We start from the raw sequence: 23,552 nt of genomic DNA, 5'->3' as shown, positions 1-23,552 counted from the left end.
CTTAACTCATAACCCTGAATTGGTGTGTGATTTAAGAAGCTGACAAAATAAAATAACTTAATGATTAATTAGCTAAAAGAAAAAAAAAACTGTCCCAAAATTTTGATGCCATTTACTTTAAGTGCTTTATGAAAGCCTGCACTAAACTGAATCCGTCTGCACTGAAACACATATTGATAACCACTCAGGAATATGAAAGCAACAAAAAAATTAGCTGTGAGGGAACACTTTTCCCCACACCACTTTTTATTTTAAGCACATTTTAAACTCAAGTCAACATCTTTGAGTAGCACAACCCATGGGTAGTGCACACATGGGCTTTTGACACCATACCACACTATAATATTATAAACAAGCTGAATGAGCTCCAAACTGTCCTCCTAGGTAGACAGAAAATTGGCTGAAGGATAGAACTCATGTAGTGAAAGTGTCAGGTGCATCCTTAGTTAACATGAAGATGACCAGTGCTACTCTGGCATCTGCTTTGCAGCTCTCCAAATTATAAATGGTGATTCTTGCTAACCAAGCTTGTGGACAACTGAAAACTTGTCATCCTAAAAGTCCTCCTTAGAGTTGAAGAAGCTCTAAATGGAACTCTAACGTCAACAACTGGTACTCAAAAAATGGGTTAAAACAAAGCACAATTTTGTTTCATTTGGTAAACAATACCCTCACCCATTTATCAATCTTAGAGTACAGACAACAACCACTTTCAAAATGAAAGCATAGTGAGAGACTTTGTAATATGGCCGATAATCCTTTGCTGTAGACCACCACATTGAAACAATGGTTAGGAAATCTTTCTACCTGATGCAGCTCACTGCAAAAGGTATTTAATCTAAATCAAAGTATGTTCTTATCCCTTTGTATTCTGCATTGATCAGACCTATTATCAAATATAATTCCCCTTTTAAGATGCATCACACTAAGCAAATCAAGCAACTGGAAAACCCCAGGAGGTTCCCAACTAGAAAGATCACAGTCTTAAAAAAAAACAGCTAATAGGAGAGGCATGAAGCACTGTCCCTTTAATAAGCATCCTATACACTTCTTAGGGGCGATCCTCCCCTTGCCTTTTCGGCCATTAAAGATACAGTAGTCCAAGACCTTTTACATCTCCACAAACCAAACAGTCCTACAAACACTAGAACCAGGAATCTAAATCTGCTTCATCAGCTAAACAAGCATGGTGAATAGAAAGAGAGAGAGAGAGGGAGATTTTAATGCTGACTGGCTCTCAGTTACATCAGATAGTCCTTCTAATACCAAACCACTACAACATCACACAAGCAATCTCCACTCCTACACATTATACCAAGAACTGGGACAAAGGATCTGTCATAGACTAGATTCGTATATCCTCCACAAATAAAATTAGTTCTTCAGACTCACTGGCCAACTCCCTAAGTGACCACTTACCCAATTACTAGAAAACAAACAGACCAAAAGCAGCATTACCTTAATGTTGTTTGCAACCTCTCCCACAACCAAAACAATACTTTTATCTCTACCTTAAAAGTCTATAACTGGAACTGTATCTCCCTCATGGTGAGGTAGTCTTAGAAGTCAATAAAACATTTCTCAACATTCTAAATAACCTTGCCATACTAAGAACAAAGTGAGTTAAAACCAAAGCTGCCCATGGCTATCCAGAAGCACTAAACAACTAATGAGACAGAGATATGCTAGAATACAGTCCTTGAACAAAACCCAATCTAATCTCCAAACTAGAGACAACTTGGGAACCAAGCTAAATCCAACAGTACCAAAACTTGTCTGAGATTTGGGATACATGGCTAATTTAAAAATACCCCAGTGGTCATCACCCTAGTACACACTTACGACTCTATAACTAAAATACACTTCTGTGCACATCTACAAGGCACTAACCAACAAAAGCCTAAACCTCCATAGACCAGCTTCTGAACACAGGTTGCACTACTCAGTCACTTACCCAGCCCAGTCAAAACAACTCCAGAAACATCCCTAAGTTTTCATCTCCTACTTCAGTCAGTCATCTTACTTAACCCAAAAAATTCTAACTCAGCTAGCTTCATTGCACTTGGATGATGATCCATAATTAACTTTGCTCTGCAAGTTTCCACCTCTAATATCAAAAAGCTTCTCTCAAAACTAAAACTCACAACACTTGCACCTGACAATCTACCTGCTGAATTCAATAAAACAGTGTCAGAAGCAATAGCCTACCATGACTCTGTCCTAATAAAATTGCTCCATCAAGGAGTCCCAAAGTCACTAATAAAAGTGGTCCATCATGGAATCCCAAGTCACAGTTGCATGGAAGAAAATCTTATACCCTGCCTTTACACAAAGATCTCCTGCACCCACCAACTAAAGGTCAATTACTTCACTATCCTACCATCCAAAGTGCTTGAAAAAAGTAACTTAAAAACATATCTTTCAAAATTATTTTCTTATCTAAACACAGCACAGCTTTTACCCTCATCACATCACCACAATGCTTCTAAGTTTCATAAATACAGTCAATGCATACAGAGAAATGCAGGTAACTGTATCTGCTCTCTTTCTTGACTTACTCAAAGTCTTTGATGCTATCCATCACCATCTCCTTCTCAAATTCTCTACACAAACTTATTAATGCTTCCTTACTCTTGTTTCACATCTCTCTCTCCAATAGAATTCAAGCAGTTGAGTCACAGGCTGAATTCTCCTCTTTTCATCCAGTATCAATTGGTCTTCCTTAAGGATCCTTCCTTGGCCCTATTCCCTTTAATATCTTCATTAATGACCTCCATAGAGCAATCAAAAGTGCCACTACTGTACAATACACAGAAGATGACTGGCATCACTTTCTCAGCACAAAACTTAGATCTAAAAAAAATCTCACCCAGGAGGTTTTCACTAACAAAATTCTGGGTAACAAATCCACAACTATTTCTTAAAGCCAGCAAATCCAAATCAATATTTTTCATCTCCAAGCAACTAATACCCAAGAAGACTGATTTTCACTTAATATCCTCAATGACTCAGACTGAAAAAAATTACCTGGAGTCAACATAAAGACATGAAATTCAACATACATGCACACGCACAAACCATAAGAGAAACTCTCACTACAGGTTTAAAAATGACCTGTCTGACCAAATCAGGAAGCACTACACTCCTCATTCCCACTCTTCTCCACACTGCTCCTATAGTCACTACCTTCCTATCTATTTGGGGCTTCCAGGATTACTGTACACTGATCAACTGCTTAATTTCAGTTCTCTCAGTATGAAAACAAAAACTGAGAAAAGAAGTGCCAGTGAAATTGTTAGTTTGAGTAAATTTCAATTACTGGCTAGTATGGATACTGCCTGAAAAAACAGTAAAAAAATGTGGAGAGAACACAGTGGCTGTGAAGAATCCTGTAACTGTTCAGCAAAAAGCTGTTCAAGCTTCATCTTTGGTACAAGAGATGGCTTCCAGTAGTTTACAGGAAAAAAATAAAGTGTTCTTACAGATGATTAAATAAATGAAACAACTGAATGAAACTATTAATTTGAATAACAAACAGCTGGAAAAAAAGAAGCTTTAACTATCTGTTCAAATGAGCTCTCAAGACTGCAAAAATCAGTGGCCGAAATGAACTAAAAGCTGTCTAAGTACGAGACTTCTCAACAAGAGCAGTTTCAAAAAGTAGAGTTGGAAAACAGAGTGCACCGAGAAAACCTGAGATTTTCTGCTGTACCAGAGAAACTGGAAGGAAGAGACTATTAATTTTATAAAAGCCCAAATAAACAACTGTTCCACAGCAGGATTTGTTAACTGAAAGGACACACTGAATGTATGCTCTAAACTTGGCAAAGAGAAAGTAGTCAAGACCTATATTAGTAAAGGTGCAATAGAAAGAGTTCATCCTAACAAGAGTGGCAGAAAGGAAAAATATTAAAATTGGAGACAGCACAATGTTTGTGGAAAAAAGATTACTCACTACATACCAGGCAGAAAAGAAGCAAACATATCCTAGTAATCAAGAATATCAAGAGGTAGGCGCGAGATTCAAGCTGCTCAATCCAGCTGTCTTTAGAATATTTTTTCATGTGGGATCAAAGACAATTTGGATGCAGAACAGGTTAAGGAGGAATAAAAGTTTATCCACAAAGAATCAGCCCGCACGCAGAAGGGGACTCTGCTTCTCATTCTTCTGATAATAAAGGTTATCAGGGAGACTTTGCCAGTCAAACCATTTAAATTCTTCTGAAGGAATTGCTCAAGAGAAAAAAAAAGCACAGAAGTTGACCAGAATAATCAGGAGTACCTTGGACATGTACCATATTCTGGTGTTGGCAGATAGGCATGATCAGGAAACAACCCTGAAATTAATGAATAAACTGGAGACTAAAGCATCACGCATGTAGCTTTACAAAAAAAGAGACTCAAAGATTGGAATTTTGTTGACATTGCTATTGTGGGCGGACTGTAAAGCATACACCCCACTTTAAGTCATTAATGTTAAGAAGTAATAAAGTAAAACCATTTTTGTTCTTAGTATAAAACATATCATATAGACTTCATGTTTCATTGTAAAGCAGTTTTGTATTATGGATATTTTAAATGGGGGGGGTCTTTTCAATGACTGCTGTACATGTTAAAGATAAAGTAAACAAATTTAATAGCAAGAAATATAGGCTTTGCACTACAGTAAGATAAAAAGGCTGGGCAGAAGTATGTGTAAGTTAATATAATGTTGTGATCCTGGGAAGGTGGGGTTGGTATAAAAACATACAGATTATATGTAGAATTGAAATAATAATTTCCCTTGTTTTTACATGGGTGGGTGTCTAGATTAATGTCCTTGGCTTAAGCTACAAGTACTTTTTTTTGTAAACAAATTGCCTTGAAATATACAATGGAATGATGAGCATGAAAAATGCCACATTTCTTGCATCTACAGAGATACTAGCTTGCTTTTCCCCATTAACAAATGCTCTCAGTTAAAGACGAGAATTATCCAGGGGAATTCTGTACATTGTGTTCAGAGTGAAAATTTCAAATTCCCTCTCACATCTGCAAAGTTTATTTTCTTTTTCTGTTTTTTCCCCTCATTGCTAATTTTTACATGGAGTCAAGCTGCCAGTAGGTGCAAGTAATTAATCTTTTGTTTTTTTGGTCCTTATGGACCTCGAGTTACCAGCCCTGCCCCCATAAATTAAGTCCATGCCGGGTGTACCATCTACTCTCCAGCCCCCCCCCCCCCCCCCACACACACACACACCGACTAACTCCATTTTCACTGGTGCTGGTCATGAAAAAGAACAGTTGTGTAAAATGTTAACATAACAGTAGATATCCTTCTCTTCATTGTTGTAGTATTCTTCATATAAGGGATCAACTGCCAAGGATAGCCTAATGTCTGGTCAGTATCTTAAAACCTTCAGCTCTTATAGGTGTCCTACATCATGCTTATGTCCCCTGCGTGCAATGTAGGGCATAAAGGTGATGTATGGACACACACACTCAGAAATGAAATAGCCCCAGGAGGAACAGAACACCCTCAGGGAAAGAACAGAAACAAGTACATCCAGAAGAAAAACTAAAGGAAGAAAGGAGAAGGACTCCTCAGCCAGGAGGGCAATCAGAACACAGGGCAAGAGTCAGGACAGAGGGGAAGAAGAGGGGGACAGAATACTGCAACAGTGAAGCGAATGACCTCTACTGTTATGGTACGATGTACTATGTCCTTCCATATAACTGTTGCAGTGTTCTTCACCTAAGGAAGAGTACAAGAGCTTAAAAGGACACCTGGGGGTAGGAAGGCACAGAACAACCCTCCACAAACCACAGCTGGATCCGGCACTAGGTGACCAAGACAGTCACCTAGGGCCCCCTGGCTTGAGGGGGCCCACTGGGCGGGGGGGGGGGGTCTGGCACAAACAGATTTCTTATTTAAGAATGTACTTAGTGTGCATTACGTTTCTTGAATGCATGTAGAGTGTGTCCTTACTAGGGTCTGTGCATGTGCAAACTGGAACAGATCAGAGTACGTGATTTTTTTTTTAAACTAGCAGTGGTGTGGTTCAACTATTCAATAAATTTGAGTATATAATTTATTAAATATTTGAACCACATTACAAATATTTTGGTGTTCACACTTGAATTTAACACCAATAAGTTACATTATTTGGACGCTACTATTACACACCATCATGATGGTTTTAAGTCCAATATTTATCATAAAAGTACATTCTGCAATTTCTACCTTCATGTTTCTAGTTGCCACGCCTTATCACAGAAAAAGAGCTTAGTTAAGGGGCAGGCAATAAGGACTGTCCATATGATCTCCCATTTTGAGGATGTGAGGGGAATTTTTGAAAGTAAGTGATGTTTTTTGAGAGGGAACACCCTAAAATGATGGTGGATGATATTTTTTTAAGAATGTATACAGGGAATGGGGAAACACATACAAACCTTTATTGCGTGTAGGTTTATCCCACACCAGTGATGCCAGCACCTTTCCCCTAATCACCAACTTTGAAAAAGCTTGAATTGTCTGATATAGCCCCTTTTCGGGGGAAATAAATATTATACATAGAAACTGGAACATATTCAGAGTGAACAATGATGTTAAGGTTGTGGTAGGTAAACAAGCCATTTTTCACTAGTAAAGTTGGCAGTAACCTCAAAAAATTACTGGAAAACAAGAGGTGTTGAAAAACCTTATCCGTGGGGGATGGCACCAAACCTTGTGGGAGTTGCAGTCAAAGCCCCTATATAGTTAAAAGTCAGGCAGTTATTGTAGTACATTTTACACATACTGAAATTCATTTTAAGAAAGGAAATTGTCTTACTAAAAGGATAGTATATCTGGCTATGTGTGAATCATGTAGTAGTTTTTATGTGGGCAAAATGGAAAGATCCTTCAAAAACAGATAAAAAAAAAAGATAAAAATGCCCTATATAAACATTCCCTTGTTTGTCAAGGGTTTGTCAAATTCAGTTTTGGAATACGGGAAATACTATATACGCAGAAGGGGGATTGGAAAAATTTATTGACCGTTTACCTCCCCCAGGACTGAATGATTCTGTTTCCTTAATGCCTGTTCTAAGGAACGAGTTTGAAATGTTATAGAGCATCCATTTCTGGTTGGTTGGGGTTTCGGCTTTTTTCATTTTTTTCACCTCCCTCTCCCATCTTTTCCCTTCACATTTTACTTCATACCCTCAGTTATAAAACGCGGTGGTGGTGCTGCGGTAGCATTGTTGCCTCACAGTAAGACGTTGTCCTGTTCGATTCTCAGCTAGAGCGTCTTCTGTGTGGAAACATGCATGAATGGGCGTACCTTCGTTGAAGGTTGTGCATCAGGGCCAGCAACTCGGCATGTAAAAATCTACTGCCAATCATTAGCGGACCGGAGTTCCGCTGTGGCGACCCCTAACCGGGAAAAGCCAAAAGACATAACTACTGTTTTGTGTATTTATTAACACCACATTAAAGTTTTTAGGATGTTTTACATTTTCAATTTTAACAAAATGTGCATTCCTGCTTGGTTTTAACTGCCTTTTGTTGTTTATTGTTTTGGAATTTTTGGAATGAGGGCAAAAAATGTCATGTGATTAACTTGAGAGACTTCATTGGTAATATTTACACCAATGATACTGGCTATTTAACTCTGTGTTAGTGTTTTGATGGTTATTCTGATGAAATTCCCTGTTAGAGGGACAAAAGTGCTCAATTTTTTACAATAAACTAGTGTTCCTGCTGTCCTTCCATTGATACGCGTTTTATTTTTCATTAACTGGAGGCTATGCTCTCTCAACCCAGTACTGGCACAGCCTGTCAGGAGAAGAAGGTAACCACACACACCACAAATCCAGTCTCACATAGACCTATCGCATCAGCAAACCAAACACAAACACAAAAAAACATATTCGGAGGCTCTAAATAAAAATCTGCCTAAGCAGCAGAGACCTCCAAAGCAGACATCCAAGCAACCCCTACCACGAAACAATACCCACATAGCACATAGCTCACAAAGTCAGTGTGCCACACCGTCACAGCCCTTAAGGCTAAACACACCTAATACACTTGTAATAGGTGACTATTGTCAGACACACTGACGTCCCACTCACCAGGCTGAACAAGGAGAAGGTCACTGTAAGCTGCCTGTCGGGTGCCAGGATGCGCCACATAACTCAAGCACTCAGGTCACTCCAAAGCAAGTACAAATATGACTCCATCATTACCCATGCTGGTGTGAATGACCTGAGATGTACCTCCCCGGACTACATGAAAAAAGACAAAGGAGCTCTTTGATCATGTAGCCCAGGCCGGTATGACCCTGACCTTGAGTAGCATCTTACCCTCACCAAGAATGATGCCACAGTATAAAGACAAAATGATCAATTTTAACAATTGGCTAAAGTATTGGTGTCATTCAAAGGGGATCCAGTGTCTGTCAGCCTGGGATGACATGCTCGATAAGCCACATTGCTTCGCTAGGGATGGCTTGCACCTGTCACCCCTGGGTTTTCGAATGCTGGCAAAGGCTCTTGCTATCCCCATAGTGCCTTTTTTAGGCAAGGCTCAAAAGACAAACCCACCTCCATAGACAACACAAAGAAAAAAAAAACTAAGGGTAATATTGCTCAACGCCAGAAGTCTAAACCTCAAGATGCACACACTCAAGACTCTCCTCAGTATGGAGAATATCAATATCTGTGCAGTAACAGAAACCTGGTTCAAAGCTTCCGAGAGCACCCCGCACTAACAGGTTATACTTCATACCATGATTTCCGGCCCCAAAACTCGGACCGAACCACAAAAGGAGGGGGAGTATCCATATTTATAGAAGATACCCACACCTCCAGGTTAGTGGCACTGCACGAAGCATCGGAGACCATCCATGTGCAACTAACAGTGGGCAAAACTGCATTTCAGTTTGAAGCCTGCTACAGACCACCCTCCCAAACACAGGAACCTCACTCAGCTTTCCTGAGAACACTGGAGAATATGAAGGTCTCTCTAAACACCATTATATTGGGTGACTTCAACTACCCAAACATTGACTGGGAAAACTACAAGCCCAAACACCCTCGCCCAATGGTTCCTAGAATTTAAAACTCAAATGCTATGGAACAACTGGTCACCACTCCCACAAGAGGGGAAAACATATTGGATCTGGTCATCACCAACATGGGGTCTCTATGTTCCACCCCAGAGGTATACCCCTCATTGGTAAGATCAGACCATAAACTAATCTCACTGGGCATCCGTACTCCGTTCCCCACCCCTAGCCAAGGAAACCACGGTGAAGAACTTCTCAAAAGCAAACTTCACACTTCTTAAAACCAAGGTGAAATCCTTCAAAGCCCCCGGGCCAGTGGAAAATACGGCCCAAAATGCAGAATCCTTTACAAAAGCATTCTATGGACACCTACAGGAATGCATGGAGCATGCTATCCCAAATAAAACCAAGACTCACTCCTCCAAAGGCAGGAGACCTGTCTGGTGGAACCCGGCCATAAATAAGCTATACAACAGAAGGAGAAAGCTACTACATGATACAGCAAAATCCCAAAAAGAGAAGGAGTCTCTGATCAGTACTAGCAAGAAACTACGATCCCTCATAAAATCATCTAAGGCCAGCTTCAAAAAAAAATTGCACAAGACTCTAAAGATAATCACAAGGCCTTTTTCAGTTATGTCAGAAACCTGGGAGGCAACTCTCAGATATGCTCTGAGTTAGTGCATGGCCTTGTTCAAGAGAAATCTTGACCAATGGATGGGAGATCGCAGATATACCCCAGGGATTACCTCAGTGTCACTGCTCGACAGATTCACAGCAAAATAATGGGTATAGTTCCCCATACTAAAGGGGTGGCGTAAGCCACAAAACTATGGGCTAGGCTTGTAAATGCCCTCGGGCAGATAGCCTAGTATGAACCTATGAAACCTATGACAAAAAATACACTGAACCCACAGACATTGCCAACATCCTGGCAGAAAGGTTCAGTGCAAACTTCTCCCCCCCTCCCCCCCCAAGAGCAAATGTCTATCCCAACAGAGTGTAGCCTTCCTGAGATCACAGATGCACAGGTGAGAGCTGTCCTCTCCAAAGCATAAAACACAGCATCAATGGGACCAGACGGTGTCCCGGGCTGCATCTTACACGAGCTCCAAGAAGAACTAAACCCTCATATAAAGTCACTGTTCAATCTCAGCCTTACTACAGGATATGTACCTAAGGAATGGCGTACAGCAACAGTGGTCCTACTCCACAAAGGTGGTGCCACAACAAACCCCAGAAACTATCACCCTATAAGCCTGACTAGCCTGGTCTGCAAAGTTATGGAGCTTATCATCATGGAAATCATAATCAAAGACATTGGGAACCTCCAGACACTGGATCCTACCCAATTCGGCTTTGTTAAGGGCAGATCTTGCCTCTTGAACCTGGTCGACTTCTTTGAAACAGTTACCAAAGCCATAGATGAAGGGAAGGTAGTCCACACAGCCTACCTGGACCTCGCAAAAGCCTTCGACACAATACTCCACTCGGGCATCATAAATAAGCTCACCAGCTTAAATATCAACCCCTATGTCACAAGATGGGTTGCAAACTGGCTCAGGGATAGAACCCACATGATCAGAATAGCAGGTGCCATGTCAGACTCTAAACCAGTTACAAGTGGCGTCCCACAAGGCTCAGTCCTGGGACCTCTCTTGTTCGGTATATATTTCTCCGAGGTACAGGCTAACACGGGTGGACTATGGCTGACCAAGTTCGCAGATGACTGCAAACTGGGTGCCGTAATCGACTCTCCGGCTGACACAAGCATCCTCCAAAAGGGTCTCACAGAGACGGATAACTGGTGCCAGAGCCATGGCCTAAAGCTAAATGCCAAAAAGTGGATAGTCATCCCCTTTGGGAAAAACAAAGTGCCCACAAATTACCACATAGGTGGTAATCCATTAAGTACAGAAGTAATTAGGGACTTGGGGACCCAAGTAGATAGCAACCTTTCCTTTGACAATCATGTTGCCAAAGTGGTTAGAAAGACCTTTTATATAGCCCACCTTATCATGAAAGGATTCACATCTAGATCAAGAGAGGTCATTGTGCCCCTCTAATCATCACTTATCAGGCCCATAATTGAATACAATGCCCCATTTGGGATGTACCTTACCCGACACCTGCAGCAACTGGAAAGACCCCAAAAGTACCTCACCAAGAGGATCAAGGTGCTCAAACAGATGCCCTATGCAGTTTGGCTAAAGAAACTCCAGTTCTACTCAGTTGCATACTGCCTACTCAGAGGCGATCTGTGTCTGACGTATAAAGCAATGTCCAACCCAGAATTAATGGACATGCTTCACCGCAGGAAATCCAAATCCCTTAGAGCTACACGCTCCAGGGACTTGAACCTCAGCACAGAAATAAACAGGACATGCTGGAGGGACAGATTCATACCCAAGAGCCTCCCCTCACTCTGGAACAAAATCCCAATCCATGTTAGGCAGAGCCCCTCACTGACCCTCTTCAAGAGAAATCTTGACGAGTGGATGGGAGATTGTAAGTTTACCCCTGGGATCTCTTCTATGTCCCTGCTTGACAGAGGTACAGTAAACTAACCTTAAAAGGGTTACCTTCTTTGACCTACTATACAGAGGCACAGTCAACTAATCTAAAAGGGTGGTGAAAGCCAAACACACTCTGGCTAGGCTTATAAATGCCCTAGGGCAGATAGCCTAGTATCAACCTATGAACCTACAGAAGGAGATGGTGTCAATTCTTCTAGAACAAAACTGAGGTCCCATGGAGGTCTGGGTTGTCTCCTATGAGGTCTGACATGAATCACTCCCCTAAGGAATTGTTTCATCAGGGGGTGGGAAAAGATAAGATGAAGAACAGGGATATGGTTGGAATGGCAGAGGCATGAATTTTGATGGAAGAAAAGAAAGTACAGTTTTGTACCTACCATCAATGTAGATGTTCGAGTGTTCACCCTGCTGCAGTCATCACACTTGGGTTATCCTGTCGTCAGGCGGTCCCCGCAGTCGGCCTGAGTTCCAAAGTCTTGGTCCGGCGTCGGTTGCTGTCGCTTCTTCCTTGACATCAGTGTGCCAGGGGTATACAAGAGGCATCCAACGCCATTTTCTTCAGTTTTTCTTGCCTCAGATGTCAGGTGCCCCCCCAATAGGAGGTCACTACATAGTACCAATAATAAAAGTGAAGGACAAACAAAACATACCTCCAGCTATAAGCAAATGCACCACAAAGGTTGTATAAGATATAAAGGCATAGAAAGGTTTCAGTTAGATCAGAGGGGATGGAGGGAGGGTAACCTGGACTGCAGCAGGGTGAACACTCGAACATCTACATTTATGGTAGGTACAAAACTGTACTATGTTCATCGTGTTACCCTGCTGCAGTCATCACACTTGGGTTGAATCCCAAAGCTAAGCATGGGAGGTGGAATCAAACAGGGTTAGAAGAGGCTAGAAGGCCCTGCAAAACTGCAGTGGCGAAGCCAGCTCTAGTCTTGAGTAAAGTGGTAAGTGATAGTGTTTGGTGAAGGTGTGCACTGAACTCCAAGTTGCAGCTTCCAGAATATCCTTGGTTGGCACCCCCCTGAGGAAGGCTGTAGATGTAGCTGCTGCCCTGGTGGAGTGGGGCCTTATGCTAGCAGGAACCGGTTTTCCATGATGAGTGTAGAAAAAACGTATGCAATGTCCTATCCATTTTGAAATGGTCTGTTTTGAGATTGCCTTTCCTTGTGAAGCTGTAGCATAGGATACAAAGAGCTGGTCAGATTTTCTGAAAGCCTTACTTTTATCCAAGTAGTACCGTAGTTGCCTGTGAATGTCCAAAGAGTGCAGCAGTTTTTCTCCTTTGTTCTGTGGATTTGGGAAAAAGGTGGGTAAATCGATGGTTTGATTTAGAGCCACACTGGATACCACCTTTGGCATAAAGGAGGGGTTAGTTTGTAGAGAGACTCTGTCTTGATGAAAAATGAGGAAAGGCTCCACTGCCATTAGTGCCTGTAGCTCTGAGACTCTTCTGGCTGAAGTAATTGCTAGCAGCAGGGCAGTTTTCCATGATATAAACTTTAAATCAGCTGAGAAAGCTGACTCAAAAGGTGGTAGCGTAAGCTTTTCCAGAACAAAGTTGAGGTCCCAAGTTGGCGTTGATGCTCTCCTGAGAGGCCTTCTGTTTCTGGCCCCTCTGAGGTACTGCCTTAGAAGTGGATGTGAAAATAAGGGAGGATCCGTGTTGTAGTGCGCTGAAATAGCTGAGGTGTGAATTTTAATAGATGAAAAGGAAAGTCCTTTGTGTAACATGTCAGTTAAATATTGTAGAATCTGAGGTATGTCCGGTTCAAGGAGATTTTGGCCTTTAGCTTGGTTCCAGGCGCAAAATCTTTTCCATTTGTCTGAGTAGGCTTTCCTGGTGCTGGGCCTCTTGGCCTCCAGAATGACGTCCATAACAGCTTGTGATAGAGGAGCTGGCTGGTTGTTTAGGTGATTTGCCATGCAGCCAGATTTAAGGTCTTGAGCTGGCTGTGTAGACTCTGACTGTCTTGCTGTGTGAGCAGATGAGGAATTTGTGGTAAAATCCATGGCGGGCCATGGGCTATGTTCCTTAGTAGTGGGTACCAGTGCTGGCATGGCCAGTCTGGGGCAATGAGTATCATTTATGGTCTCTCCATTCTGACTTTCAGCAGCACCTTTGTTAGAAGGGGCAGTGGAGGGAAGGCATATACTGTCAAAATTTTCCAACTGAATGAGAGTGCGTCCACTTTCCAAGCTTGATGGTGGAATGTCCTTGTGCAAAATGTTGGTAGCTGATAGACCTATTTGCCAACCCCCAAAACTATGTCTGGGCGCCCCCATTTTTGAGTTATCATTGCAAATACTTGTGGATCCAGTTTCCACTCGTGGGGATCCTTGATGGTCCTGCTTAGGTCGTCTGCCAATGTGTTCTTTCTTCCTGGCAGGAATTGTGCCTGTAATTGAACTTGGTAGGTCAGTGCTGTGTTCCACAAGGTCATTGCTTGCCTGCATAGAGGGTAGGAGTATGTACCCCATTGCTTATGTACCACATTACTGTGGCATTGTCTGTCCTTACTGTAAGTTGCCCTGGATGTAAGAGATCCTTGAAAGCGGTCAGAGCATTCTGTACAGCTAACATTTCTTTTTGATTGATGTGCAGATATCTTTGAGCTGTAGTCCATTTGCCTTGAACGCACTGTCCTACCATATGTGCCCCCCAGGCATAGTCCAATGCATCTGTTATCATAGTTTGCCTGGCTGGGGGTAAGGTGAAAGGCTGACCCTTGTTGAGGTGACATGCCTGTGACCACCATAGAAACTCCTATTGAAGGCAGGGAATGAGAGGTATCATTGTTTCCAAGGTGTGGCTGTGTTGAGTCCATACGCTTTTCAGGTACCATTGTAATTTCCTCATATGCAGTTTTGCAAATGGTATTAGTAGTATGCAAGATGCCATGAATCCCAAGGCCTGCAGAGTTTTTCTTGCAGGGAGTTGGGTCTTTGTTGCCATTATTTTGAAGTATTGAGTTAGTTGTAGTTTGTCTGGTGTGAGATAAGCCATCTGGGCCCTTTGTATTCAAGCTGGCACCCAGGAATGTCATGTCCTGTGAGGGCACTAGTTTTGATTTCTTTTCGTTTACTGAGTACCCTAGGCAACTTAGAAGGTGTTTGACAAACACCAGATGTTGTAAGAGAATGTCCTTGCTTTCTGCTTGGATGAGGCAGTCGTCCAGGTTTGGGTATATTTGAATTCCTCTTTGTCTGCAGTATGCAATTACTGGTGCCAGGCATTTTGTGAAGACCCTCGGTGCAGTAGATAAACCAAAGGGCAGTGCATTGAATTGGTAATGGGTTATCTGCAATGAAACGGAGGTATCTTCTGCAATTTTGTCTGATAGGGACATGCAGGTATGCCTCCTTAAGGTCCAATGTTACTAGCCAAGCCTTCTTGCCCAACATGGGAAGAAGCTGCTGTAGTGTTAGCATCTTGAATTTGGGTACTTGCAAGAACGTGTTTAGAATTGAAAGGTCCAGAATGGGTCTCCATGCATTGTCCTTTCTGGGGACTAGAAAGAGCCTTGAGTAAAATCCTTGGCCTTGCTCCTGTGTAGGTACCAGTTGAATGGCTCTCATGTCCATGAGAGCTGCAATTTGTTTTTGTGCCTCTGCCCATTGATTTTGTGTCAGGTTTGGCATTCCTTTTGTCCTTGGCAAAGTGTGAAAATGGAATCTGTATCCTTGTGAGATGATGTCTACTACCCATTTGTCCCTTGTGATGATGCGCCAGTTGTCTGCAAAAAGTGCAAATTTTCCTCCCAAGGGAGCTGTCAAGAGAGTTTTGCTTGGCAGTGTGAGGGTTAAGTCATTGTATTTGTCTTCTAGTAGTTTGGGGCCTGTCTTCTCCTCCCTTCTGTGTTGCAGTGCCCCATTGGCGAGGTTTGTAAGGGATTTGTGCTTGACCTCTGCCCCTTGGGCGTCTGTATTTACGCCTCTGTGGTCTGTCAGATGCTGGAAAGGACCAATTTTTACTTGGCCAATTTCTGCTGAAGTGAGGGGGTTGTACCTGTAAGAAATCCTTGACCGTCTGCATAGACTTTGCCTTATCCTCCATTTTCTTTAAAACCTCTTCTGCTTTGACACCAAATAAGACATCCTGCTGTAAAGGAGCATCTAGTAATTTTGCTTTAACATAATCAGGCAGAGTTTGCTCCTTTAACCAAGCATGCCTACGTATGACAGACCCAGTAACAGCTGCTCTACAGGAAGCTTCCAAGGAATCAAATCCACATTGTAAAGTATGTTTGCCCACCTGTTCAGCTGCATGCAACAAATCCTGCATTTCCTTGAATTCAGACTGTTGAGAGTGTGTGCTCATCTTTTGTTTTAATTGAAACAGTAGGAATTGCTGATATTTCAGCATGTGAAATTGGCAATTTAGTGCTCTCATAGCTAGAGTAGCTGAGGTGTATACCTTCTTCACCCACCTATCTAGTGCTCTGGAGTTCCTTTCAGAGGGCATAGGATTTTTAGCCATAGGAGCCTTAGCCCCTTTGGGACCCTGTGAGATTGTTCAGCAACAGGGCTTTTGTAAAGGAAGTTGTGTGAGTCAGGCACTCTATAGTATCTGTCTGGTTTGGCTGGAGCAGGAGGCAGAGAATCTGGATTTAGACTAGATTCTAAGTAAACATCATCCACAATGTCAAGAACTGGAGGGATAGCAAGTGGTCTGTGCTGGGGAAGTAAAAGAAACTCTCTGAGCCTTTTCTTTGAGTTGGAGTAGTCCTGACCTTCCCAGTGGAAATGTTCCCTCATGGTATGTAAGGTTTCTCCAAAGGAATAGTCTTCGGGGGGAGATGCTGAGGGAATGGAATCTTCAGCATCAGAATCTTCATAAGGGGGAAAGGAGTAATCCTGTTCCTCAGAGGAGTCTAAGGAAATAGAAACTTGACCAGAGGAGGCATAATCCTCATCTTGTCTTGGCCTTTTGTCTGGGGGGGGGGGTTGGGAACCCCTGATAAGAGTAATCAAATCTTCAGCCATCTTAAGCATCTGTTTCTTAGACATGGGGCCTTGAACTGGAGACTGATGTACAGTCTTTTTAGGTTTTAAAGGAGTCTTAAGCTTAGCATAAGATTTTATGGTGAGAGTAGTTGGTCTGAAGACACCTTCTGTAACCGAAGGTGTTTCCACAGCACCGGCTTCTCCTTCTGCAATGTTGTCGGTAGGGCCTAAAGAAAATGGCTGTGTCGGCCTAGTACTCTCTGATAGAGGATCCGAAGCGGTCTTGGGTTCCAATTTTGCGGTCGTCAGGGCCTGCATAGGCGACTCATTGAGAACCGGAGAACTGGCGACAGGCCCAGCAGAGGCTTCGGTGTCTGGCTTGGATCTAGGCTGACCGTCCTTATCTTTGCGTTTTCTGACATCGGACTGAAGCAAGAAAAGATTCCCCAACGGGGTACTTAGCTTTGAAGACTTCGGACTGAAATTAGATTCGAAAATCTCAGGTGTCGGCTGACCGGCACTTGCGAACTGCTTCTGCTCTGGGTATCGCGCGGCAAGAAAGACTGAAGAAAATGGCGTCGGATGCCTCATATACCTGTGGCTCACTGACGTCAGGGAAGAAGGGACAGCAACCGATGCCGGACCAAGACTTTGGAACTCAGGCCGACTGCGGGACCGCCTGATGACAGGATAACCCAAGTGTGATGACTGCAGCAGGGTAACACGATGAACATCAGGCCTCTGTCAACCAGAGTAGCCAGGTAATCTAAAAAGGCAGAGATACTGACTGAGCTAGGATTGATGCCCTGTTGCTCACACCGAATGGAGAATCCCATACTACTAGGCCTTCTAGCTTCCTTGAAAATGTTTTGAACTTGTCTGGCTATGCTCACGTGTATTCTGGAGAATCATCCAAGCTGAGAGCTTCAGAGTCTGTAGATTGGGATGCATAAACCTCCCCTTTGTCCTAATGCAGAAGGTCCACTCTCTGAGGTAACTGCCATGTTTTTTTACTGGTTAAACTTAGCAGCAGGGGATGCCAGTGCTGCCTGGGCCAGTCTGGGGCTATCAGAAAGACCCTTGCGCCTTCTTCCCTGACTTTTAGGCTAACCTGTAGAAGAGGAAGGGGAGGAAACACAAAGGAAAAGATGGCTGCAAAGAAAGGAGAAAGCATCTGTCCTCCAGGCTGTGGGTAGTTTGCTTCAGGAACAGTATCTTTTCAGTTGAACCTTTTCTTTGGTGGCAAAGAGGTTTATTTGTGGGATGCCCATTTCTGGACTATGCTGAGAAATGGCTCCTGATGCAGTTGCTACTCATGGGGACCCATCAAGTTCCTGCACAGATGATCTGCTAGAGTTGTTCGAGTCCCTGGAAGGTAGTGTACCATGAGGTGCAACCCCACAGAGGCAGGGCTAGTTGACAGAGGGTAGGAGTGACTGTCTCCTTGTTTATTTATGTACCACATGACTGTGGTGTTATATGTTTTGACTAGCAGGACACCTGGTTTCCACTGTCCTTTGAAAGCTACTAGGCTAGGCTCGTTGAACTGCCATCAGTTCTTTTCAGTTTATGTACTAATTTTCCCATCTGATTTGGGATTGAAGGTATTGGAAATGAGCCCCCCAGGCTCTCTCTCTGAAGCACCTATGATTAAAGTTTGTCCCTGAGGGGTGAACTTGAAGGGGATACCCAGGTTCTGGGCACATGTCAAAGTCCGCCATGCAAATTCCCCTTTGAGGCAAGTGATAGTTGAATTTCTGTCTCCAGGGACGGTCAGTGCTGGCACCACAGATTCATGAGGTACCACTGGAGCTTCCTCATGTGTAACCTGGCCAGAGGGATCATGAGGATACAAGATGCCATGTAGCCTAATGCCCTGAGGAATTCCCTGGTGGAGAGGCACTGTCTCTGCATAATACTTTGGAAGTATTGAGTTAGGAAGGAGAACTTTTCTGGAGGGAGGAAAGCCTTCTGAAGGGAGGAATCCAAGAGAGCCCCCAGGAAAACTATCCTGGTGGATGGGCCTGTGTTGGATTTGCAGAGATTTATGGTAAAAGTACAGTTGTGTACACTTACCATAAATGTAGATGTTCAAGTGTATTCACTGTTGCAGTCATTACATTTGGGTTACTTGCTTGCAGGTAGACCTCAGTTGGCCTGATTAACAAAGTCTTGGGTCCTGCGAAGGTTGCTGTCCCTGCTTCCATGACGTCAGGTTGTCAGGGGTATAAAAAGTACAGTTTTGTACCTACCATAAATGTAGATGGTCAAGTGTATGCACTGTTGCAGTCATTACACTTGGGTTATCCTGCCGTCAGGCGGTCCCCAGTCGGCCTGAGTTCCAAAGTCTTGGTCCGGCGTCGGTTGCTGTCACTTCTTCCCTGACATCAGTGCGACAGGGGTATATAAGATGAAGCCGAAGCAATTTTCTTCAGTTTTTGTTGCTCCAGATGTCAGGCGCCGCCAAAAAGGTAGGCAATGCAAATTGCTAATAAAACATACATAAGAAAAGCAATCAACAACTTTCAGTTACCAGCAAATACTCCCCATGGGTAGTAAAGGGTAGAAGACCAGCAAGTAAGAGGGGAAGGAGGGAGGGTAACCTGGACTGCAGCAGTGTATACACTCGAACATCTACATTTATGGTAGGTACAAAACTGTACTATGTTCATCGTGTTACACTGCTGCAGTCATTACACTTGGGTAGAATCCCAAAGCCGAGGTAGGGTGGCTGGTTCTATATGGCATTAGGAGTGGCTATAAGGCCCTGCAGCACTGCAGTGGCAAAGCCAGCTCTGGATTTAGAGTATAGAGGCAGACGGTAATGCTTGGTGAAGGTATGTACATAACTCCAAGTTGCTGCTTCCAAAATGTCCTTGGTAGGTACTCCTCTGAGGTAGGCAGTTGAAGTGGCTGTTGCCCTGGTGGAATGAGAACTAATGCTGTTAGGTAGAGGTTTCCCATGGTGTATATAGCAGAAACGTATACAGTGTCCTATCCATTTGAAATGGTCTGTTTTGAAATGGCTTTTCCCTGTGCTCTTGCAGCATATGCTACCAACAATTGCTCAGTTTTTCTGAAAGCTTTGGTTTTGTCCAAGTAGAAGCGTAAAGTACAGTTGTGTACCTACCATAAATGTAGATGTTCGAGTGCTAATACAGCTGCAGTCATAACAGATGGGTTTTCCTGCCGTCAGGCGGGTCCTCGGTTGGCCGAATTCCAAAGTCTAGGTCCGGCGTCGGATGTCGTCGCTTCTTCCCGGACATCAGTGCGACAGGGGTATAAAAGAACCAGCCGACGCAATTTTCTTCAGTTTTTCTTGCCCCAGATGTCAGGTGCCCCCAGAAGGAAGGCAAAACATAAATTTATGTAATAATGCAAATGCAATATAATCAAAAAACAGTAGTTGCAAGCAAATACACCATAAAATAATACCCCAATGAGGTTGTATGAGGAGCTGTTAGCCAAAAGGCCTGTCCCAAGAGGGGAAGGAGGGAGGGAAAACTGGACTGCAGCTGTATTAGCACTCGAACATCTACATTTATGGTAGGTACAAAACTGTACTATGTATACTGTACTATGTATACTATGTATATATATATACAGCTGCAGTCATAACAGATGGGTAGAATCCTAAAGCTAATAAAGGGGTGGTAGGCACTAAGTGGAACTAGGAGGAGCCAGGATGCCCTGCAAGACTGCAGTGGCAAAGCCCGCTCTAGTTTTGGAGTATAAAGGTAGGTGATAGTGCTTGGAGAAAGTATGTACAGAACTCCAAGTGGCTGCTTCCAAAATATCTTTCCTTTGTTTCTCTGGCGTGAGGTAGGCCATCTGGGTGTTTCTATCCAAGTTGGCACCCAGGAAAATTATTGTTTGAGAGGGTATTAGTCTTGACTTCTTTTTGTTGACTGTGTATCCCAGAGATTTCAACAACATTATTACAAATGCCAGGGGTAGGAACCCCCCCTGAGGAAAGCTGCAGAGGTAGCTGTGGCCCTTGTGGAGTGAGATCTGATGCCAGTGTTCCCTCAAGGTATGCAAGGTTTCCCCAAAAGAGTAATCCTCAGGGGGGAGACAGAGGGAATGGACTCCTCTGCATCAGAATCTTCGAAAGGGGAGGATGAAAGGACCTTGAGCAGAATTTTGTCAATTGGTAATTCCTGTGGGTGGCAAAGAGATCTATGTCTGGCCTTCCCCATGCTTGAATTATCATTGTAAAAACTTGAGGATGCAACTTCCATTCGTGTGGATCTGTCATATTTCTGCTCAGGTTGTCTGCCAGCATGTTTTCCTTGCCTGGCAGGAACTGTGCTTGAAGTTGGATTTGTAATTCCAGAGCCATGTTCCAAAGAGACATGGCTAGCCTGCATAGGGGGTATGAATGGGTTCCTCCCTGTTTGTTTATGTACCACATCACTGTGGTGTTGTCTGTCTTTATCAATAGCTGGCCTGGATGCAGTAGGTCTTTGAAAGCCATAATAGCATTTATTACTGCTAGCATTTCCTTTTGATTGATGTCTGACATCGGTCTGCAGCAAGAAAAGTTTCCCCAATGGGGTACTTGGCTTTCAAGAAGTCTTCGGTTGAAAAATATTCGTAATCTCAGGAGCTGGCCAACCGGCACTTGCGAACTGCTTCTGCTTCGGGCACCGCGCGGCAAGAAAGACTGAAGAAAATGGCGTTGGCTGGTTCTTTTATACCCCTGTCGCACTGACGTCAGGGAAGAAGCGACGACATCCGACGCCAGACGTAGACTTTGGAATTGACTACAAGACCGCCTGACGGCAGGAAAACCCATCTGTTATGACTGCAGCTGTATGCACGATGAACATCTGTCTGTGTATGTCCAAAGAATGCAGAAGTCTCTCCCCTATATTCTGTGGATTTGGATAAAAAGTTGGCAAGTGAATCATTTGGTTTAGAGCCACACTTGATACCACCTTTGGCATAAAAGTAGGGTTTGTTCTTAAAGACAGCCTGTCTTGGTGGAAAATGATGAAAGGTTCCACTGCCATTAGTGCCTGTAATTCTGAAACTCTTCGTGCTGATGTTATTGCCAGGAGCAGAGCAGTTTTCCAAGAGACATATTTTAAATCTGCTGTGTTAGCTGGCTCAAAAGGAGGTAAAGTTAATTTTTCCAACACAAAGTTGAGGTCTCAAGTTGGAGTAGGTACTCTACGGTCTTATGTTTTTAGCCCCTCTGAGGTACAGTTTTAGCAAGGGATTAGAAAAAAATTGGTGGATCCATGTTGTAATGAGCAGAGATGGCAGAGGCGTGGATCTTGATGGATGAAAAGGAGAGGCCTTTGTCCAGCATCTCAGTTAATATTGTAGTATCTGAGGAATATTTGGGACAAGAGGGTCAAGGCTGTGAGCCTGGTTCCAGGCACAGAATCTCTTCCATTTATCCGAATAGGCTTTCCTGGTGCTAGGCCTTCTGGCCTCCAGAATGACATCCATAACAGCTTTGGAGAGAGGCATTGCTTGCTTGACTAAGGAGTCTTCCATGCAGCCAGGTTTAAAGTCTTTAGCTGGCTGTGAAGTATCCGATTGTTGTGCTGAGTCAGATGATGTGGGATTTGAGGCAAAATCCAGGGTGGGCCTTGTGCTAAGTTCTTTAAGATTGGGTACCAGTGCTGGCGTGGCCAGTCTGGGGCAATCAGGATCATCTTTGGCTCTTCTTGCCTGGCTTTTACGAGTACCTTTGGAAGGAGAGGTAGTGGTGGGAAAGCATATACTTGTAAGTTTTTCCAGCTGAATGAGAGGGCATCCACTTTCCATGCTTGTGGGTGGTAAGTCCTTGTGCAGAATTTCTGTAGCTGGCAGTTCATTGGGAATGCAAACAGATCTATGTCCGGGCTCCACCATTTTTGTGTTATCATTCTGAACATTTGTGGATTTAATTCCCATTCGTGGGGATCCATGATGTTTCTGCTTAAGTAGTCTGCCAGTGTGTTTTTCTCTCCTGGCAGGAATTGTGCTTGCAGATGAACTTGATAGGTTAGAGCTGTGTTCCACAAGGTCATGGTCTGCAGAGGGGATAAGAATGAGTGCTCCCTTGCTTATGTACTACATAACTGTGGTGTTGTCTGTCTTTAGTAGTAGTTGTCCTGGATGCAGAAGGTCCTTGAAAGCTATAAGGGCATTTTGTACAGTTAGCATCTCTTTTTGATTGATGTGAAGATGTCTTTGTTCTGCGGGCCACTTGCCCTGAATACATTTCCTGCCATGTGTGCTCCCCAGGCGTAATCCGATGCATCTGTTGGTCAGTGTTTGCCTGGCTCTGGGTTGAGTGAAAGGCTGTCCCTTGTTGAGGTGACAAGCTTGAGCCCACCATTGAAACTCATGTTGAAGGCAAGGAATTAGTGGTATTACTGTTTCCAAACTTTGACAGTGTTGAGACCAGACACTCTTTAGATACCATTGTAGTTTCCTCATATGCAGTCTGGCATATGGAATTAGTAGTATGCAAGATGCCATGTAACCCAAGGCCTGCAGAATTTTTCTTGCAGGGAGTTGGGTCTTTGTTGCCATCAATTGAAAATATTGAGTCAGTTGTCCTTGTTTGTCTGGCGTGAGATAAGCCATCTGGGCCGTTGTATTCAAGCTGGCACCCAGGAATATTATCTCTTGTGAGGGCACTAGTTTTGATTTCTTTTCGTTTACTGAGAACCCTAGGCAACTTAACTTTTTTACAAACGCCAGATGGTTTAGAAGAATATCCTTGCTCTCTGCTTGAATCAGGCAGTCGTCCAGGTATGGATAAATTTGAATTCCTTACTGTCTGCAAAATGCAATTACTGGTGCCAGGCACTTTGTGAAGACCCTGGGCACAGTAGATAAGCCAAAGGGCAGTGCAAAGAATTGGTAGTGCATTGAACCAGCTATGAATCTGAGGTATCTTCTGCAGTTTTGTCTGATAGGGACATGCAGGTATGCCTCCTTGAGGTCCAAAGTTATGAGCCAAGCTTTCTCGCCCAGCATGGGAAGAAGCTGCTGTAGTGTCAACATTTTGGAACATCCAGGTAAGTGT

The 23,552-nt window shown here is 43.4% G+C and overlaps 1 protein-coding gene across 1 annotated transcript in view; it reads right to left on the bottom strand.

Annotated features, from left to right (window-relative positions):
• The window catches only part of ZFYVE28 (zinc finger FYVE-type containing 28), a 2,243,904-nt gene that overhangs the window by 1,602,503 nt on the left and 617,849 nt on the right, over window positions 1–23,552 (bottom strand). The gene's annotated exons all lie outside the window — the stretch shown is intronic.

The sequence above is a fragment of the Protopterus annectens genome, chromosome 2.part1 (genome assembly GCF_019279795.1).
Source record: "Protopterus annectens isolate FY-2018-M chromosome 2.part1, PAN1.0, whole genome shotgun sequence".
NCBI lineage: Eukaryota > Metazoa > Chordata > Ceratodontiformes > Protopteridae > Protopterus > Protopterus annectens.
The sequence above is the reverse complement of the archived record's forward strand: the minus strand, read 5'-3'. Positions and strand labels throughout refer to the sequence as shown.